Genomic DNA, 12,201 nt, shown 5'->3' on the forward strand with positions numbered 1-12,201 from the left:
ACCCAAATCAGACAAAAGATAATTCATAAAAAAATACTGCAAACCAATATACCTCATGATTATAGATATAAAAATCCTTAATAAAATATTAGCAAATGGAATTCAGCAGTATATATAAAAATTTTACACGAAGGCTAAGTGGAGTTCATCCCAGGAATACAAACCTGATTAAATATTTGAAAATGTAACACAATAAAAAAAAAAAAAGAAGAGAAAATCAATTAATGGAATTTCTCCTATTAGTGGACAGAAGAAGGAAAATAAGGTAATACCAACTGATGTGGAAAAAAACCCATCAATCATTTTTGATAAAAATTCTTACAAAAACAGGAATAGAGGTAACTTCCTTATTTGATAAGGGGCATCATGAAAAATGCACAACATACATTATACTTTTTTAAAAATTTAAATTCAAGTTAGTTAACATACAGAGTATTATTAGTTTCAAGGTAGAGTTTAGTGATTCATCAGTTGCATATAACACCCAGGGCTCATTACATCAAATGCCCTACTTAATGCCCTTCACCCAATTACCCATCCTCCCACACCCATTATACTTAATCATTAAATGCTAAATGCTTCCCCCCAAAGGTCAGTAGCAAGACAAAGAGGTGTTCTCTCCATTTTTTTTTCAATATAGTGCTAGAAATTTTGTCAGTTCAGTAAGGCAAGAAAGGGAAATAAAAAACATGCAGATCAGAATGGAAGAAATACAAGTGCCCTATTTACAGATGACATGATTATCTACATAGAAAACTCCCAGGAATCTACAGAAACACCTAGAGCCATTGAGTTCAGCAAAATTGCAGGATACAAGAGAAAAATATAAAAATCAATAATATTTGTATATATAACAATGAACATAGGGGAACCAGAATTAAAAATATATTTGTAATTGTTAAAAAAAAAACTTTCAAATAGATGCATATCAAATAGATGCAAAACACTTACAGGACTTTATGCTGAAAGCTGCACAATGCTGATGAAAGCCTGAATGAGAAGAAATCAGAAAGGGAGATGAACCTTGAGAGACTCTAGACTCCAGGAAACAAACTGAGGGTTACAGAAGGGAGGTGGGTGGGGGATGTGGTAACTGGTGATGGTCATTAAAGAGGGCCCATGACATGATGAGCACTGGGTGATATACTCAATTAATGAATCACTGAACATTGTATCAGAAACAAATGATGTACTATAACATGGCTAATGAATTTAAATTAAAAAAAATTAAAAACAAAACAAAACAAAAAACAACAAAAAGGAAAGACTTTCAAGGAAGATCTAAATAAATAGAGAGACATTCTATGTTCAAGGACTGGATGATGAAACAGTAAAGATGCCAATTCTCCCCAAGTTGGTATATAGGTTGAATGCAATTGCTATCAAAACCACTGTGTATGTGTGTGTGTGTGTGTGTGTGTGTGTGCATGTGTGTGTGTGTATAAAGGCAATATAATTCTAAAACTTATGTAGAAAAGTAAAGGAAATAGAATACCTGAAACAATACTGAAAAAGAAGCATTCAGTGAGAGGAAGCAAGCTAACTGATTACAAGACTTATTACATAGATTAAGTGATACAGATAGAGGAACAGACACATGGATCAAAGAGAAGAGAACCAGAAAGAAAAGAGAACCCAGAAAGAGAACCACACAAATATGCCCAATTGATTTTGATAGAGATGCAAAAGCATTCAATGGAAAAAAGATACTGTTTTAAACAAATTGTGGTAGAGCAATTAAATATCCATAGACAAAAAAAAAAAAAAAAAGAGGAAGAAGAAGAAAAGAAAAAAAACCTTGACCTAAATCTTACATCTTGTACAAAAATTAACTCAGAATAGATTACAGGCTTAAATATAATACTACCTAAAACTATAAAACTTTCAGAAAAAAATACAAGAGAAAATCTTCAGGATCTAAGGTTAGGCAAATATTTAAAAATTTTTTTTAAATTATTTTTGTATTTTTTAGGTAACAAATTCTTAAGACTTGACATCAAAAGCCTGATCTATGAAAGGAGAAAAATGCATTGGAATTTATCAAAATCTAAAATTTTGTTTTGTAAAAGATATGTTAAGAAAATGAAGTGACAAGTTTTAGAGTGGGAGAAAATCTTTGCAAACCACCTATCCAACAAAAGTTATTATCTAGAGTGTATAAAGGACTCTCAAAACTCAACAGCAAAAAACAAAAAACAAAAAAAAAAAAAAGAAAGAAAAGAAAAAATCTAAAAATTTTAAGGTGGGCAAAATATGAAGAGACAATTCATGGAAGAGGATATGCAGATGCCCAATAAACACATGAAATGATATTTAACACCATTATCCAGTAGAAAAATGCAAATTAAAACCACAAGGGGATATCACCATACACCTATCAGAATAACTGAAATTTAAAAAAAAAATAGTGACGAAACCAAATGTTGGTAGGAATACAAAGAACCTGGGTTACTCATACATTGCTATACATTGCTAATGGAAATGCAAAATGGTACAGCCAGTATGGAAAATTTAGGCTTTTCTTAAAGAAAACAAACAAAACTCTAAAAGCCCCGCAAAATAAGACATAAGTACCACAAAACCCATTGCACTCCCAGGTATTTATGATAGAAAATGAAAACTGAATTTACATAAAAAGTGTACAGAAATGTTTATGGAAGCTTCATTCATAAGATCCCCAAACTGGAAACAATGCAGATGTTTTTCAGGGGGTTAACAGCTAAACTGTGGTACAGGGTGCACAGAGAATGAGTACTTACTCAGCAATAAAAAGGGAGAAACTATTGATAAATGCAAACCTATTAGAATCTCCAGAGAACTCTGCTTAGTAAAATAAGCCAGTCCTCAAAGGTTATATACTGTGTGATTCCGTTTATACAATATTCCTTGACATGATATGGAGAACAGACTAATGGTTGTCTGGGGTTAAGGAAGAGACAGAGGGAAGTGGGTATGGATATAAAAGGGCACCAAGGGAGATCGTGGTTGTGATACTGTACTATAGTATTGTAAGATGTTGCCCTTGGAGGAAACTGAGTAGAGAGGATACTCGGGGTCTCTCTGTGTTATTTTTCACAACTGTATGTAAATCTACAACAATCTCGATTAAAGGATGCATGAACTCATTTAAAGTTTAAACTATAAAAAACCTAAGTGAATAGGGTAATAATGCTTCAGACAACAGAGGGAAATAGAGCCTACCCCAAAATGCCACATCATTCTTATGTAGTGCCCAAATGAGACTTGAGATAGCCAAGAAGCTACAATGTACAGGGTCTACTTCCCATGAATCAGTGTAACGGAGATGCTGTTTCCTTTTTTAGTTTACATGATGAAGTCATCTTTCTTTCTTCCTTCCTTCCTTTCTTTCTTTCTTTCTTTCTTTCTTTCTTTCTTTCTTTCTTTCTTTCTTTCTTTTTTTTTAAAGATTTTATTTATTTATTTGACAGAGAAAGATCACAAATAGAGAGGCAGGCAGAGAGAGAGAGAGAGAGAGAGAGAGAAGCAGGCTCACTGCTGAGCAGAGAGCCGATCCGGAACTTGATCCCAGGACCCTGAGATCATGACCTGAGCCAAAGGCAGCAGCTTAACCCACTGAGCCACCCAGGCGCCCATGATGAGGTCATATTTCACCCTCATGTCTCATGGAATCTACACGGAGCCGACTTTGCCCTACCTGAATACATGACTCTCTCTTGCCCTATGTCATGGTTCCTACTACTGCCATTAATGGTTCAGGAATGCACATTTCTGCACAGCATCGTCCCAGCCTGTTGGCCTTTAAAGGACCCACATTAGGATTCTTTCCCTTCCATTCCCACCATAGCCCAATTTAAACTGTCAATCCAAACAACTAAGCAAATCCATCACAACACTAAGCAGTCCGGTGTGAATGACCAGTTTTAACCCTCCTTCTGGATGTCTTATACTTTATAAGGAGCAACAACGGCTTATATGACTCTGCAATTGGTAGAATGCTTGGGGTGATCAGTTGTCCATAGGTGAGCGGTGGCTGTGAAGGAGCAGGAGCCTCCGTTTGACTTCTCCCTCTGGATTTTCATGAAGGAGAATGAAGCAGGGCTAGTAAAATACCAAGGCATATGTTTGGACTGCCCTTTCTTCTCCAACTCTCTCCCATCTCCCTGGGGTCCTTCTCTAATTTGTGAGTAAGTATTTTAACGAGACCATTAATTGTGTTACACTATTTTGTTTGTAAATGTCCTTTTTAATGAAACGAGTTAATCAAATTTTAGCGGGAAATCCCTACCTCCTAATTTTGTATGAACTTAACACTCTCACTTGTTACCCAGTGTTTTCCATCAGCGTGCCTCTGTGTTAGCCGTTATTTCGTGATGAGAAAGAGGGCAGAGGAAGGTAAAGTCTGAGTCTTCTCTGCAGAATAATCCTTGCCAAAAAGGCATTGTCCTGTGAACTCAAAACGAATTCTGTGCTAGATTTATCTAGTTCCTTTTACCCAAATGCTGTTTCCTTCTCTATGTCATGCTTTCTTTCCTAGCTTTTAGTCTTTCTTCAACCACGGGCAGTCAGAGCTCTTCCCCTAGCAGTTGAGCTCAAACAGTTCTCTTGGTCAAACCCAAGAGATTTGGCCCAGCCTTAGCACTATTAGCCCATCTGTGATTTCGGCCTGACCACCCACCTCCTTACTTTTGACATTCTCTTTCCCTGATTGCATGAATGCTGCCTGCCTCATTCTCCTTAAGATGGGGCTATAAACTGTGGGGTCATAATTTGCCTTTGGATGGGTCACTGGCATTTCAAACCTAACATGTCTGCCACTGAGCTGCTGATAGTAACACAAATCTGCTTTCTCATTTCAGCTAATGACGATCCCAATCTTCCACTCGTTCAGACCAAAAACTTGGGGCATACCTTGACCCCCTCTTCTGCTCTCCCCTTACATCTGGTCCATAAATAAACCCTCCTTGCTTTTCTTCAAAATATATCTAGAATTTGAGCACCTCTTCCAACTCCATCATCACCCGCCATGGGTGTGACTTTCACCATATGCCTCTATCACTGCCAATAGTCACCTGTCTCTGTTTCTGTCCTTGACCCTTATCTCTTAACTTTCAACAGAAAAGCCAGCCAGCATGATTATGGTAAATTGTAGCAGGTCACTCTGCTAGCAGTTAAGAGCTTCCTGTCTTGTTTAGAGTAAAAGCCTGATCTTATAATAGTTTGCCCAACAGGCTCACTCTTACATCATCCTTCATTTTGACCTATCCCCACTGGCCTCCTTGGTCCTCTTGGTCATGCCCAGCAGAGGCCTGCTTCAGACCCTCATGCTTGCCTTTGGTTTCCTCTGTCTGAATGCTCTTTCAAGGGAACAGCATGGCTGATTTACTCATGTCAGGCTCCAGCGGGTTACCTGAGGTCCTCCCCTACCACCTGCAGAGAAACTGAAAGACCTCATCCTAAACACTTCATCTCTCCCATTCTTATTTTGCGATCAGCAGTCCTTATGTCGCATGGAATATATTTGACTTACTCTTAGTGCCTTTCTCTTCTACCAGGCTGTGAGTTCAGTGGGCAGATGTTTTTGTTTTTTCTTCACTCTGTTTTCAGCACCAAGACTAGTGCCTGGCACACAGATTCAAAATAATTATTTCTATGTGAACTGAATGATTATTCTGTCTTTGTGTCTCTTCATTTCTCTCTCTGCCCCTTGGTTGTGTCCTCTCCATTCTTGGCTATTCCTTCCTTCTTCTGCTTCATAAATGTAGGGATGTCCCAAGAATTTCTCCTGGGCGCTCTCATCTTTTCTTTATTATGTTCCTTTCCCCCTTCCCTTTTCCTTCTACCTGCTTCCTTTGGCCACTGATCCCTGACTCCAAGGTACAGTCATCTCTCCTTCCCTCTTCCACTTCTCACAGGCCTCCAACTATCATTAGGGGTGCTGCACATCTAGATCCTGGAGGGCAAGAGAAACAAGGGGACAGGTGGCATGGATGCAGAGATGATTTTAGTATTGTTTATCATAAAGGCTTGAGTTTGCATCTTGAGTTATAGAAATAAGTTCATATGTTCTCTTTCCTTTTGTCTGATAACCTTCTTAGGGGCAAGAATCATACATTGTCATGTTTGTCTTCATCTATCCTTCCCTCCCTCTAGTAATCCATCCATGCGTTCACCAAGAGATATGTGCTGGGTACCCACTATGTTCAAGGTCTTTTTTTTTTTTTAAGATTTTTATTTATTTATTTGATAGAGATCACAAGCAGGCACAGAGGCAGGCAGAGGGAGAGAGGAGGAAGCAGGCTCCCCATGAAGCAGAGAGCCTGATGCAGGGCTCGATCCCAGGACCCCGGGATCATGACCTGAGCCGAAGGCAGAGGCTTTAACCCACTAAGCCACCCAGGTGCCCCTATTTGAGGTCTTTTTCCAAGCCTCTGGGAATGCAAGGTTTAAGTAGGTAAAAACTGAGATGGCATTAGAGCAATCAGAAGAGCTCAAAGGTTTCAAGCTGTGAAAATCAGGGACACAGTGAAGAAGAAACCAATTAGGAGACTACTATTTTACTCCAGGCAAGATATTAAGGTAGTTTCTGAAGGAGAGAAAATATGAAGGGAAACAAGTAGCCAGATGTGAGAGAGATCCAATGAACAACTTACCTAGGATAGTCAGTCATTCAATAGTATTTACTGAATGAATGAAGAAACTTGATTTGTCATAGAAGGAAAGAGTGACTTCTAAGAATTTAGGACTTGAAGTTGCACAGATCTGGCTTTAAATTCCCCCAAGCTCATCTGTTTGCTAGCTGTATGGCTGTGGGCAAACTATTTAATCTCTCCAAGTCTTAGTTTCCTTAGCTGGAGGTATGGGCAAAATCCACCTCATAGGGTTTTTTCAAGGATTAAATGAGGCAATAGTTATAACGTGAACGACACAAGGTCTAGCACAAACTAAGTGCTATTTACATTATAGTAAAAATTTAATATTATTATTTAAAGAGTGACAGATGGATACTCCCAACAGGTTGAAATACCTCTCCTTCCAATAGAAATAAAAAATGTTTATTTCAATTAGATTCCTTCCCCTTTTTCCTGGTATATGAGGATATAAGGAGAAAATGCCTACAGTCCTCAGAAAGTGGATCAAGTGTAATAACTAGAGAGTTTGCTCTGCTGGGAGAGAAGGGATCACTGCAGAACACGGCGAACAGAAGTGCCCCAGTCTGTCTGTCTCCCTACCTGTGTGTCTCTCATTGTCCATGTTGTTTTAAACATTATGCAAAAAAGTCATTTAAAGTCATGTTAATTGGGGTATTGCCAAAGGACAGTGGGTAACTATTTCCTCTGGCAGGAACTTTTATTTCTTTTTAAAGGAAGGGGAGAAAGCCGGAGGTGCTGAGTGGAACCATTGTGGTCATCTGTGGACCCTGCTGCCTGCTCCAATATAGGGAACATGCATTAAAATGTGGGTGGTTTTCAAGGGACCTTTAAGGTCCTCAATAGATAATATCCACTTTAGTAATCTTTTTTTTTTTTTTTAAGTCCACAGCTTTTATTATGTAATTCACGTATTTTATAAGGATAAACAACAAGGAATGTAGCAAACTGGTCAGGGTTGTATCCAAAACAAAAAGCACCAAGAAACACTGGAGGTTTGCACACGTCGCTCTATTTACATCGGAAACAGGCTCCCTAGGATCAGGCACAGCAAGTGCGCTTGTCCGAGGCCCCTTTGCAAAGGCAGCCCTGGGCGCACTTGGCACAGCCCACCGGGCAACAGGAGCAACAGCTCTTTTTGCAGGAACTGCATTTGCATTCTTTGCATTTGCAGGAGCCAGCGCACGTGCAGGAACCACCTGTCCCGCAGGAGCAGTTGGGATCCATAGCTTTAATAACCGACAACTGGACTCCGTAGACAGTAGCACAACAAAAACCAGGCACTTGGCAGAAGCGTGGTCACTTTAGTAATCTTAAGTTCTATGCTAGTGCTTAGCTATTTTGAGATACAGAGTGGAAAGGGTAATTTTCCTTTCAAGAGATAACAGATTAAGGCCAAATGGCTATTTATTAGCATGACCCATAGCTATCTAATTTTCCATACATAATATGATATTTTTTTGTTTTCTTGTTTACAGAGAGATACATCTTTTAATGGGGCAAGGTAGATTTTGAATATAACACTTGATTGCTTGTGGACATTAACTTAAAATAATTCAAGCAGATGGTATCCTAATCCATCTTAGTTTGATTTTCTCTATTGTTTGGCTAAATCCACATATTTTGTTTTATGGATACTGTTCAGTGTTCGTCTGGGATATCAAAAGCCCAGAGTTTAATCTTTTTATGCCTTTCATATATGTGTTTGATAGTGATTGCCACATTTAGATGATAAACTGTGACAACATGGGCTCGGTCTTTTATGTTTATATACCCCTCACTTCTCTCCCTGAAGTATAGGAAAGAGCATGTAATAGATGCTCAACAAACCCTCAGTGATGGGTTTAGTGTTTATGAGAACAATCCTACTGTAGAATATCATGGTGAGGAAGTTTGATAGTTGCATAAAATAACGGGCTAAAAAAGAAATTGTCAAATCTCCCACTCATAGTTACTGCTTTCTTTTTATGATAATTGGAATAATCCATCAGTTTTCCTATGAACTGACACCACCACTTGTAAGATGAGATATTGGAAAAAGATTGTCTCTAATATTAAGAAAACTTGGAATACACAGTGGTATCTTACAATGCCCATTTCTTTGGGAACAGTCAAAGACTCTGGGTTACTCCTAATACTTTACTGATCAGTAACAAAATCTACCAAAAGAAAATGTCCATATGGTGCTAGGAAAAAAAAAAAAAAGTGCTTATACCAGCTCAATCAACTTTAAATGAAAATATTCTTAATTCTAATATTTTAGAATCCTTCCAACATTTCACTTGTGGGAACTACCTCTTCATCATAACTTCTTTTTTTATGTATTGTTCCATGAGTCATTGTTTGTGTATAACACTGAGTGCTCCATGCAATACATGCCCTCCTTAATACCCATCACCAGGCTAAACCACCCCCTCCCTTTAAAGGAAAAATAGTAAACTGGACATATGGTGATTCTTACAAAATGTTCTATATCGTACAAGACTTATATTCATTCATTAATTTTATGTGTATGAGACAACCCTTGCTTTCTGCCAGACAAAAAATTGCTCTGCATTTAAGAAATTGACCCCATCTTGGGAGAGATATTAGGATAAACCTCTCAGAGATTTTATGGTGCTGATGTTGTAGGGCGCATGATCACAGAGACCCTTTGGTCTCCACGAGACAGCAATATATATTCTGCTCTGGATTGTCAAGGAAAGCTCAGAGGTAGGCTGGCAAAGTGGGATTTTCTAGACAGAAGGACATTATGAGCAGGGCTTGGAGGAATGGGGTCCAGAGTAGTTTATGGCTTAGTAAGGAATTTGGGCTTTTGGTAAAGGCAGTGAGGTTTGATTTATTTTATTATCATAAAATATACATAATATACGCTACCATTTTAATCATTTTTAAGTGCACAGTTTAGTGGCATTAGTCTATCTACACTGTTGTGCAACCATCACCACCATCCGTCTCCAGAATTTTTTCATCCTGTGAAATCAAAACTCTGTTTCCCAGTAAATAAAACCCTTCATTCTTCCCTTACCAAGCCTCTGGCAAGCACCGTTCTACTTTGTGTCTCTATGAACTTGAATAATCCGGTTCCTCCCAGAAGTAGAATCATACAGTATTTGTCCTTCCATTCTAATTGGCTTATTTCACTTAGCACAGTGTCTTCAAGATTTATCCATGCTGTAGCAGGTGCCATGTTTTCCTTCCTTTTCAATGGTGACTCATATTCCATTGTGTGTATAGACCTGAATTTGTTTATCTGTGCTTCTGTTGCTGGACATTTGGGTTGCTCCTAACTTCTGGCTATAGTGGTTAATGCTGCAGTGAACGTGAAAAATACATGTATGTCTTTGAGACAGTGATCTTGTTTCCTTTGGATATAGGCTTAGAAGGGCAATTGCTGGATGATATGGTAATTCTATGTTTAATTTTTTGAGGCACTGCCTTACTGTTTTCCACAGCAGCTGCACAATCTTCACATGTCTAAATGAGGGTTGATCTGCACAATCTTAATGCCTAAATGAGGGTTGATTTTTAAAGGCTTTAAGCTAGTGAGAGACTGATCATTCGGTGTAGAGAGCTCACTGCCTGCTGTGCAGAGGACGGACGAAAGGCAGCAGAGCTGGAGTTAGGTGGGTGGTAACCAGCTTAGAGATAAGGAAGGCGGGAACCAGGGCTGGCCCTGTGTGAACCACGACAGATGATGAGTTGCAGAGATTCCCAGAGAAGTGTAATCTAGGGCTGAATGAAGATTCGTTATAATGGAATCACCAATAACCAGCCCCAGACGTGGTAGAAAATCAAGGAAAGAGTAAATCCTAAACTATTCAATGAGTTGCCTGGGAAAGGGGTGGGGAATGGAATAGTTGAAGTGAGAGGAAGGCATATGAAAACGAGGAGGAAAGAGTGGGTCAGGGAGATCCAAAGAAGAAAAGGGAAAAGACCAGAAGAAACTAGTCCTATGAACAGATTTACGAAAAGATGATCATGGAGTCTTCTACACCGCAGAACTCTTTAAAAGTTTACTGAGATGTGCTTGAATGGGTTAACTTGGTGATGGGCCATAAGGAGGGGGCATATGATACGATGAGCCCTGGGTGTTAAACACAACTCACACAACTACATCGGAAACCAACGATGTGTATCACAACTAATACAATTACATCAAAAACTGATGATGTGGGGCGCGTGGGTGGCTCAGTGGGTTAAGCCTCTGCCTTCGGCTCAGGTCATGATCTCAGGGTCCTGGGATCGAGTCCCATGTTGGACTTCCTGCTCAGCGGAGTGCCTGCTTCCCTTCCTCTCTCTCCACCTGCCTCTCTGCCTACTTGTGATCTCTGTCTGTCAAATAAATAAATAAAAACAAAACAAAACAAAAAAACTGATGATATGTTGGCTAACTGAAAATAACAATAATAAAAATAAAGATGTACTTGAGAGGTAGTGGACAAAGCAAGAGACAAGAGAAGTATATGTACTTCTCAAATAAGAATGGGGCAGTTACAGGGCAGGCCAACTGGTTTATCACTTTTATATTGTGGCTTAACTGTATCACCTATTTAACTGAGCAAAAGATCACACTGGCTTTGTGCCTCAATGTAAAATGTGTGTTCAGAGATGAGAATAGGAATTCACATTGCTTAAGGATTCACAAGTCACCAAAGTAAGAAAACCAACATAAACAGTTTGGGCAATGGATTTCTTGCAGTTCACCTAAGATTAGAAATACAGTCCAGTTACCACCCACAATCAGGGAAGCACAGAGTCATCAGCTTGTAAGTGTGATTAGGATGGAGATTATCTTCCTGAAGATACTGAAGAGCAGGAGCAAAACATACCAAACGAATTTGAAACTATTACTAGTGCAGACGCTGCTGGAAACCTCATTTAGCCAGAATTTCGAATGGATATGCTATGCAAACAAGTATAATTTCTGTGCAAGACAATTCTGCATTTATTGAATTTGTCTAGATGAAGTTTTTGAAACATACCAAATAAAATATATTGAATAGATTGTAATGTCAGTGAAAGGGGCTGGATTGAAGTACCTAGATGTATTTGTTTGCTCTGCTGGGGAAGCTTCCGTTGCCAAGCAAGTTCCTCTAACCTTGACCTTGGGAGACAAACAGCCTCAGAGAAGGAGGAATCAAGTGGTTTTCTAGCTGTGATGAGATTTAAGTTTTCTTTAGCTTGTCCCCCTAAAGACATTTAAATAGTATTGATTTTCTTACAATAGCCACTGGGGAGCAAATACTAACTAATTTTATAAAAATTTCATATCATCTGCCCGACTACTGCTGTATTTTTATGTGACCTTCTCATTTTCAGTTTGGGAGGTCATCTTTTGGAGGTGAAACATCTCAAGTCCTAAGAGGCTTCCATTTGAATCAAAGCTTATTTTCACTTCTAAGTAGCTGTTCTTTATTAATTCCCTTGGGCAAGTTTTGTCCATTTCTGTTTCTTGGTTTCCATATGATGTTTACCTCTCAGGATTTCGAGATGGGTCAGAGATGACCATTCTCAGCCTAGAGCCTTGCATTCATTTGTAACCTACCCACATATTCCTACTAACTTCCCT

At 38.9% G+C, this 12,201-nt stretch overlaps 1 protein-coding gene and 1 pseudogene across 2 annotated transcripts in view; both read right to left on the reverse strand.

The window, feature by feature from the left end:
• Positions 1 to 12,201, reverse strand: part of CELF2 (CUGBP Elav-like family member 2) — an 815,373-nt gene that overhangs the window by 768,186 nt on the left and 34,986 nt on the right. The gene's annotated exons all lie outside the window — the stretch shown is intronic.
• Positions 7,497 to 7,926, reverse strand: LOC309868747 (metallothionein-1E pseudogene; annotated as a pseudogene). The gene has a single exon. The product of its transcript is annotated as a metallothionein-1E pseudogene (transcript).

This window comes from Mustela nivalis (genome assembly GCF_964662115.1).
Source record: "Mustela nivalis genome assembly, chromosome: 7".
Classification (NCBI taxonomy): Eukaryota; Metazoa; Chordata; class Mammalia; order Carnivora; family Mustelidae; genus Mustela; species Mustela nivalis.